Source organism: Lolium rigidum, chromosome 3 (assembly GCF_022539505.1).
Source record: "Lolium rigidum isolate FL_2022 chromosome 3, APGP_CSIRO_Lrig_0.1, whole genome shotgun sequence".
NCBI lineage: Eukaryota > Viridiplantae > Streptophyta > Magnoliopsida > Poales > Poaceae > Lolium > Lolium rigidum.
Window position 1 is genome coordinate 23,449,198 of NC_061510.1, and position 9,986 is coordinate 23,459,183.

The 9,986-nt window shown below is 48.2% G+C and overlaps 1 pseudogene; it reads right to left on the bottom strand.

The window, feature by feature from the left end:
• Window positions 1-1,292: 1,292 nt before the first annotated feature.
• On the bottom strand, window positions 1,293-2,813 carry LOC124694503 (annotated as a pseudogene).
• Window positions 2,814-9,986: the final 7,173 nt, after the last annotated feature.

A 9,986-nucleotide genomic window follows, 5' to 3' on the forward strand; every position in this document is an offset into this window, starting at 1 on the left:
ACACCAGTCCCTCGCCCACTTACAGTTGCAACAACCCTAGCTCACCCATTGCCGACAGCCGCAATGAGGAAGAAGAGCTCATGGCTATGGAAGAAAAATGTTCGCAATGACCACGATGCCCAGTCCTCGTCGGGGGGTTGCCATCATGGATCACCGCTACTCCACGCAATTGCACTTATGCGAGCGTGGAGGTGTCCCACTACTTCTGGGACGCCAATCATTCCATTGACACGCACCTCCCTGGTGGGTGGCACTTGAACCGGGCAAAGGTCCCGATGTCTCCTATGCCACAAGAAGGGTTGGGTCGCCACCTTGAGATCCACCGACGGTACTTCTACTGGACCTCCAGTACAGCCCCAACTCAACCCAGTGGGATAGGTGCTCGAGATGGAGCATGACATGTGGCGCATCACATACTTCCTGGGAGATGCGCCACCACCCCCGAGGAGCAGGACCATGGCGAGCACTAGGACTAGGAGATGCGCGACAACACACATGCCAATGAGGCACTCGTCAAGCTCGAACAGTAGCTGGAGGCGAAAACCGTCATGCAGCCATGCAGGAGGCCCTGGTCCAGCCATGGCCGCTGTGGAGCGAATGTGCGGCTCTTTCTCGAGCACATGCGCCTAGGCCTACATGGTCTAGGTAGCGAGCGCTAGCGCCATCGCCTAGGCCACTTGCACCGGAGTCACTGTTGTACTGGCCACCGGCTCCTACGCCACGATGGTCGTGGTCGCCGCAGGTGGTCATCGCCATCGATGACGAGGACGATGGCGTGTAGGCCACTAGGGCGACACAAACCTTAGCTAGCGTTTGCATTTAGTTTATTACATTAATTCTATAATTCTTGTTTTTTTTCTTTTTTGGTTCTATCTGTAATTATATTTTATGTGGAATATTAATGAAAAATTATGTGTTCCGCCGCTGGGTTGACCCCCACTCCAAACGGACCAGGGCAGGACATGGCTTGATTTTCTGTCAATGGCCTACTCAAACGGGCCAAAACAGATACATGTGATGTTTGAAATGGATCGGCCCGCTACATATGCCCTTATGGATGAGAAATGTTGGATAAAAAATAACACATGTTGCCGTCACTGCCACAAAGTTTGGGAAAAAAATTACACATGATGCGTCGGACCATCACTGCCCGAGTGAGAAAAGTTTACACGAAACTGGTAGGTACTGGACTTACGGACAAGTTGCTACGGAAATAAACTTACGGACACATGTGGTGCGAGTAGCAATTGAGCGCGCAAATTGAGCAGATGTCAATCGGCTTAGTTCAGTCTTCAGAGCGCGGCTTTAATAAGGGGAGATATGTTGTTGGGTTGCGCCGTGACATGGTCGTACGGCCTGAGCAGGTTGCTCATCTCCTCCACGAACTTATCCATGGCTGGGGCAGGCAGGCACACTGGCAGTATGATGCCCTCCTCACCAATGGTGTTCTTGCCGGCGGTGAGGAAGCTGCAGATCACAGGGGTGTTGTCGAGACTGCACTTCATCGTGCCGCCGTACACAGGCTTGCCCCACCCAACATCGATGGCATCGAAGCCGGCCTTGGACACGTCCGACACCAGATACGCGTGCAGCAACGCCAACTGCGGCCTCCCGCTCCTTACCATGAACCTTGCCACTGACTGCAAGTACTCCACGTCCACCTCCTCCTCGCCTTTCTCACCAGATCCACGGCATAACCCACCGGCTTAGCCCGCAGGGCACCGGCGGTGGAGATGGCCGCCGGGGTTGCGAACGAGTTGCCATAGTAGCCGATGGGGATGAAAGGTTCGCCACCACCCTGTTTCTTCTTGCCGCGGACGCTGGTGGTGAAGAGCAGCCGCATCTCGTCCGTGTCACGTGGGGCTAGCGCCGCCGTGCGGCACTTCCACAGGAACCCCATGAGGACATCGAAGGTGGAGGCAACACGACGGAGAGCCGGTGGCAGGTGGGAGCGGACGGCGGCGGCCTCTGTCGGGCCGAAGAAGAAAGAGCGGTGCACCATGGCGGGCCTCTCGTCGGGGTCCGGCTCCACAACATCGTACTCGCGGTGCGCGAATCTAAGCGGCGCCGTGTCGTTGCACGGCGCCATCAGCAGCTCGCGTCCCCACACGGGCCGCACCGTCGGCGCCGCCGCTCCCCGCGCCAGCTCCGCCACGGCTTCCATGAACTGCACCACCCCCTGCCCGTCCACCATGCAGTGGTGTATTTTGAACGCGAGGACGAAGCCTCCGCACGCAAGCCGTGTCACCTGCATGCACACACCAGCGTTATTATCACGCATGTAGATGTAGGCGAGGAGAGAAATGCAACCCCCCTGTAACTGGGGCATAGCTAACGATACGTTGACCAAAGCGAAAAGCTAACGGTACCTGGAAATGGACGAGTGGAGCGTCGAGGACCTCGTTGGAGCCAGGGAGGTCGAAGAGGAGCTCATCAACACCCGGGAACGGCGGCTGCGTGCCGAACTGCTCGAGGCGCACATCGTCGGCGTCAGCCTCCACGAACAGCGCGCCCTCGCCAGTGCAGTCCACGGCGAGCTTTTGACCCTCAAGCTCCCTTATCCGCCCGGCCAGCGGGTAGTAGTGCACGAGCGCGGCGGCGATGGCGTCCCGAATCACCGGCACCGGGTCGTCGACGTCCCTGCCGCTGTGGCGTCGCTCGAAGAAAAAGATGTTGGCGATGAGGAAGCGCAGCCCATTCTGGTCGTCGACGTCTGAGAGCGGCTTTAGCTCCCGCGGCGTCGGCGCCGCCGGGGTCAAGAGCACCGCCGGCTTCCTGCGCACCGTGAACTTCAGAGCCGACGAGCTCGCCATGTCCCTCCGCACCGTACGTGTATGTACTATGTATGCAAGTATGTGAGTCCCTGCCGCAAGATAATGCAGGACGTCGAGAAAGTAGGAGTATATATAGAGTTTGCGACCCTAAAAAAAAAGCGTTCGCGTGTGCCAAATCGAATGCATAAATTATTGTCATTTGCCTCAAAAAACATTTACAAATTAGGTCTTATGTAAAACATAATTAATTAGACGTTTCGTAAGTTTTTTTTTTGTAACGTGTCAGCTCCAGCCTTCCAAGCCCACCTCCAGAATAGTCCATACTACCTCCGATTTCAAATTAAGTTACTCCGTACTTGGAACGGGGGGAATATTTAGTTCCCTGTGCATTTGTGCACTTCAGAAAAAACAAGTGTTTTATACTCTCTTCCTTCATAAAAGAATGTCTTGCATTTGTGCAAATTTAGATATATTCCTTTGCACTAAATGTCATGAACATACATTCAACTTTAGACAAAATCTAAAATATTTTTTAATGGACTGAGGGAGTATGATTTTTGCAGCTCGTGCTGATTGTAACTCATGTTTTTGTACTATGGCTCGCGGTATTCTCCAAAAAAAGTGCTTTATATGTTTTTTACATGACAAGTATCTGCTCTTTTACAAGACGTACTAGTACCTTTTTTGAGCAAATACAGTGGGGAAGAGTCTTTTTTTATTTTATAGTTAACAATTAAAATGGTTACGTTGAGATGGAAAGTGTGTTACATTTTTTGAAAGGTATTGCATTCATTCAGGCAGTGGGCAACAAATTACAACGAGGCCCAAAAGTAAAATGAAATCGCAATCATTACCTGCACTCTTACAAAAAAAGACCCGGGACATAATGAAAAACGTGATCCGGTCCTTCTCCACCGCAACAAAGTGCTCCACTCGATCTTCTGGCCAGCATCGCTGCCGTCACGGACGAATCACTTGGGACATGGACGCTGCGAAATGCCAGGATATAGCAGCTAAAAGGCCTCCACATCGGCATCATGCATGGGGTTGATGAACAACCAACACGACGGAGCTCAGGAGGGCCGCCCTTCGGCCCTAAGAAGTAGGGCAAAACAAGTATTGTTGTTGCAGGTGTCTGCTGATGCGCTCCCGGAAACTCCTGCAACATGATCTCCCTGGTGCTCAGATCAAGAGTTAGGACAAATCCCTCCACCAATTACACCACCAACGTGAGCATCATAACCAGAACAACCATCACCAATAGATCTCTGAAACCACGAAGATCCCCATCCAAACCTAGCACCTTCTCCCTCACTCCGCCACCTTGGCATCCAGGACGAATAGGACCACAAAAATTTAGGCTCCATCTTTATTGAAAGAAAATAAAAAGGGGGGAAGTGGGAGCGGCCGCAGCTCTTGAGTGAGAGGAGATTGAGGAAGGATTGAGGAGGATCCGGATATAGGCACCCATTTATTTGCATGAGGAAAACTAAGGAAAAGCAAACATATAACTACGAAGAGCCATGTCCCCCTCCCACTCACCTCCGGCCACCATGGCCGCCGATGACATGGGAGTGGGAGGCTGATCACAGTGAGATTTGTAGAGAGGAGATCAAGAAAAGAAGAGACCACACGGGTCAAGGATCCCCAGGGGTAAGGCAGAGACAATAGTTTGGCACCGTGGGGCCGATGAAAATAGGCATGTATCACATTTCAGTATCTAGATAAAACCGAATCAATTAATTTCACATAGATACCTTTTTATTATAGTTGTAGGGTAATCGTGAAAACCTGAAACCAGATCACCAAATTTGATGCAGCATGACACTAGCACATAACCTACGAAACCACATTAAATAAAATTGATACTACCTCCGTTTCAAGAAATAAGGCGCCCTCGTTTTACGTGCTTTTTGTTTGACCAATAATTACTTTAAATAGATAAAGATTGTGTGTATGAAATTGGTATCATTAAAAAGTGTTTTTAATACGAATCCAACGATACTAATTACATATAATATAATCAAGATTTATTGGCCAATTTTTATGGTTAAAGTTCATCTTGGAATACGCGTGCGCCTTATTTCTTGAAACGGAGGTAGTACCATTTAATATTATTTTTGACCAACCACTGTGAGGCATTCCCAAGCAAAAAGAGTCTTATGTACAAAACAAGAACTAGAGAAAGAGAAAAAAGAGACCTACCTATCCAGGATAAAAGACTCTAAGGTAGAGACCTAATCCAAGCTAACAAACCACCCCAATGCTTAGCTTTTATTCTATGTCTCAATAAATAAGCATCATGTATAAAACCAGCCTTCCACCTTGCAAAGGTAGGCCTCTCACTTCTGAAAATTTTCTCATTCCTTATAATCCATATGTTCCAACATGCCAGCATTAGAACCTCCATAAAGAATGGCTTTGCAAACTCCTTCCTAGCATGGGCAATCACCATCTGCAAATCATCATTAGGTCTCCAATCAAATTGTAGATAATTCCAAACCCTGACACTGAAGTTGCACTAAAAAAATAGATGAATTCTATCCTCATGGACATGCAAAGGACACAGTTCACAGTGGTAATCATCAGTGACATGCCAGTGTCGACGCTTTAACAAATCCCTGGATAGGATAGGTAGATTTTATTCTTTAGGACCAATGGAGCACCATCTATTAACCAATTATCTGTCCAAAACAGAAAAGTATCCCCAGTGCCCATCTTAACTCTAGCCACAGCTCTGAAAGTATCTACTTCTCTAAGCACATCCCTCCACCAAAAAGAGCCACACAGACTTTCAGCATGGGGCACCCTACTAGCATAGTGTTTTTCCAAATTAAGTTCACCCAAGGTAAGTCTCTTTTATTATAAAATTTATCCAAGAATTTAATAAGCAATGATGCATTCTATTTTTGGAAATTAACAATTCCTAAACCTCCTCTCATCTTGGGCCTTCAAATCATTTCCCATGCAGCTAAGGATTTCTTTGGTTCCCCATCTCTGTCCCTCCAAAGACACTGTCTAAAAATTCTATCCAATTGCAGGGGCATGGAAGCAAGTGCAGAATTAATCAGCTGCAATCTAGCACCTTGAGAAAGAAAACTTGAACTTGCAGACAATTTCCTTTCCAATCTACAAACCAAAGGTGATAACTCATTAATTGTAGGCTTCATTGTTCCCAGAGGCACACCCAAATATGTGAAAGACATTTTCCCAATCTGACAACCAAAATCCTCTACCAATTGCTTTAAGCACCATTTGTGATTTATCAAAGTTAATCCTCAGGCCTGTGGAATTTGAGAATCTGTGTAACACCTCTTTCAAAGCCAGTAATTGATCTTTGTCAGCTGCCAAGATGAACCAACAATACCATTTAATATTCGACGCCAAAGGACATGGAGTAATGGATAAATCAAACAGGGCATCAATTATAAATGTTTTTTCGAGGATACATCTTATGAAGTTGCATCAAATTTCATATAAGGAGAGGCCAAGACGATCGGCACAATGCAAAGGAGGCAACACGATAAAAACACATACATGGCATACAACACAACCCTCAACAACCGAACGACAAGAACTTGCCTTGGTCTCGAGGAGATGATACACTGAGTATCAAGACCACGTCCCGGCCGAAGAAGGGAACTCCGTAGGCCGACTCCAACCCCCGGATGACACAAGTCATTGTTGGTCGTCGCTCAGAGTGTGGTCTTTTGGGGCGCTATGTACACAGTCACCGACATTCTGAGCGAGGCCAATAACAACTCAAATTGGTGCACCAAGGACCCCTAGAACAACCTAGACGACGCGTCTATGGAGGGAACGACACACATGCTACATCGCTGCCCGGTCCAATAATTGGATCTAGGGTTTCCCGGTGCTCAAACGGGGAAGCACGAACAACACCATGATAACACCTCCAAGGAGGTGAAGGCAAGCGGGCGTCACCGTCATCACCATGACGTCGGGATATCACCCCGACCCTGCTGTCAACCCCAAAGCACCTCAAACATGCGCCGCAAGATGACGCCTAACGGCCACACCACCGACGAGAGTCGCATTGGGTCTGCAAGCATAGGAGAAGAGACGTTGACCGTTGTCCCACCTTAACCTCCACCGAACAGGGGATTGACAGTGAGGATCCAACCCACCACCACCTTGTCTATGCATGCACCACCATGGTGCCCAGCAGTCGACGTCTACAGGCGTCAACGCGCCCACCTGTAGCCAAGGGCCTAGAGTCACAGCCTCTGCCAAAGCCATCTAGGTCAAGCGGGCCTAAGCTCTCGGCCGGCAATACAGGAGGGCTCACAGCCTCTGCCAAAGTCATCTGGGTCAAGCGAGCCCTAAGCTCTCGGCCGCCGCTACAGGAGAGCTCCATCACAGGGTGGACCACGCCTCCACCATCACCGGAGTCCTGCAACACCTTGTCGCCCATTTTCGCCATGCCACACACCGCTAGAAGCGAGATCGCCACCACCGCGCGAGGGAGAAGGCCATGTCCCTTCCATTTGGGCTTTGCCCGATGGTACCTCATTGAATCATCGACTTGGTACCAACGGTGGTCAGCCCCATAACACGGGCGGTGGAAGAGACGCCTTTCCCTTAATTTTAAATGTGTAATAATAAAAATCATAGGACGATTTAAGTCGAGTAACAGTGAAAACCAGATGACTCAGCTTAGTAATTTATAGAATGTTATGATTTTTTTTTTGCTTAGTTTTAGGACACCTGGAGAAACTGCCTGAAACTACGTATTGGACTAATAATAGAGCGTATTTTTCTCGAATGAGTTGGTGTGATGACCGTGGTCTGCGGTCGTTTTCCCTGGGTAGCTTGGGTTGCGGGTGGACGGTTCGTGCGGCGTTGCAGCTCGAGAGTGAGCGGTGGTACGTTGGGGTGGCGGCTCCGGAAGGTGGTGGTCTTGGTGGATGCGCAGGACGTGACGGAGCAGCGGTATGTTAGAGCGGCGGCTCCGAATGTTCGTCATCTTGACAGTGTTGAGGACATCGACTTTGTGTCGCGAGGGCGACAAGGTCGTTTTGGCGCAGTTCTCTAAGCGGTTCGTCTTCTTCAGCTATGTTGGAGTGTCCCGTGTCTGCTCCTCTCATAGTAGGCACGTCGTCTTCTCTCCGGCTTGGTTGGATGTCAAGCTAGTCTTCGCGAGTGTGTCGTCTGCTTGTATCAGTAGTGGGTTTGAGTGGGCTTGCCTTTTTGGCGTGACGAGTGGGGCTTGGCCCTGCGGTGTCTTGTTGTAGGGTTTTCGCCCGGTTTTCTCCTAAAAACTGTGCACTTTCTGCTTAATTAATCGATGGGCAAAGCTTTTGCCTCCGTTTAAAAAAAAAATATACTTTCTTATCCTCACAACACCGCTCTTCCTAGATTTATCTTGTTTCTTCCAACTGAGCCACCGAGTTCGTGGTTCCGTGCACATGAAGCAAAGGTTGGGTCAACCCCAATCAAGAGAGTTGTGTGAATCTTCGTTTACGGCTGGATTCAACATTCAACAATAATTGGGAAGAAGCCAGTGCGCCGTGAGCGGAGGAGGCCGGCGACTGGCTATCACACATAGTTGAACTGAGATAGCGAGGCACACATAGTTGAGTTGGATTCTCGGTCTATCCCCTTCAGCGATCTTTTGACTTAGTAGATTTCAGAAGACTCGGCCGGTCCCTTGTGAACTGGGCTCGCTTGTGCTGACTGGATTGTTCGTCCCTTCAGCGAGGTCAATGGATCATTGCCAGGTGCGACAAACGGCGGGTCTTCTTCGGAAGTAAGTAGGAGCCAATTTGATTGGTTTACTCTCCCACCAAACCGATTGATCAACAACATATATCTTAGCGTGGATGAGAAAACCACAAGTAACATCACTGGTAGATTATACTTCTTCAAGACGATTATTCAACAGAATTTGATAACAAACATTTTCCTCAAAGTCACTGCATTACCTAGTCAACTCACCTAACTCCCGGGCACACACGAAAGAGACATCTTCTTGTCAAGAACGTCGGCATCTCCAGGGCTTAAATATACGTCTTCTGGCAGAGTTTTCTTCTTGAGAACAGTTAACTTGTAGAGTTTTCTTTTCGAGAACAGTTTACTCGCAGAGTTGAGCGCACGCATATGCGTATGCACCGGGAGGACTCGGTCACTTCACCAACCGCAAGTCTATCTCCAACGGAGGGTAATATTTCAGATAAAAAGTGTTTGGTTTGGTCTGTTTGCGATTGACGTGCGCATAAAAAATAGATAAGTAGTTGTTCGTTTGGGAAGTCTGCAGGGCCAATGGTAATCCTCATTTTTGAAAAATAAAAAAGTGTTTAGAAAATGTTGAAACAAATATATTCACGTGTAGCCAATGATGTACACTACTACCATGCAAGTTTACAATGCAAAATTACTTATATTTTAAGCACACCAAAAATCACAAAATCACACGAGTTTAGAATAAATTTGGTGGGCCACATCTCATGGCAGAGACCACACCCATGCTATCTATTCTCACCGCAAACCGTACCCAAATTTGGTCTAAAAGTGTGGTTGTGCGAACCAAAAAAACTAACAGTTGTCCGTTTGAGGGTTATCGTTGGGCCTCGTATTTAGGTCGCACGGATACCAAGTGACACGAAATATCTTTATGCGGTCCTCCCTTGAAGATGGTCTAACTTTTATTAAGACAAACAAAATTTTAAAAAAGAATCTTAAATATCATTCATCCAAATTGCGAACCGTATTTAAGGTTGCATTCGTCGCGTCGAGATCTTCGAAACTATTTGACATATTGATAGGTTCGGACAAACTATTTTTATACTTCCAAAGAGTACTTCATAGGGTTATAGTGTATTTGTACCTTGAATTTTAGTGCATTTGTACTTTCACTTTCTTAGCTTACCTCTATATTTCACTTCGATTAACTTGGAAGAAGGTGTGCGCGCACTTGAAAGTACGCCCTTGCTGAACTTGTAAGTGCATGGCCAACGCTCCAACATAGACAGTCGCAATTGCACATGCTAGTCTTACTGGTTTTGCGTGACATCATGGGACAGTGGTAAGATGTTGCCCACATTGCTCGTGTCCTAACAGCATCTCCACCAGCGCGCTCCATATAGTAGCTGACAGCAACACTGACATAGCTGTATGGGGTGCTCCGACAGCAGCGGGATGGTTGTCCCACACCACACATCCTATACGGCCGGTCCCCAAAAAAATTTCATC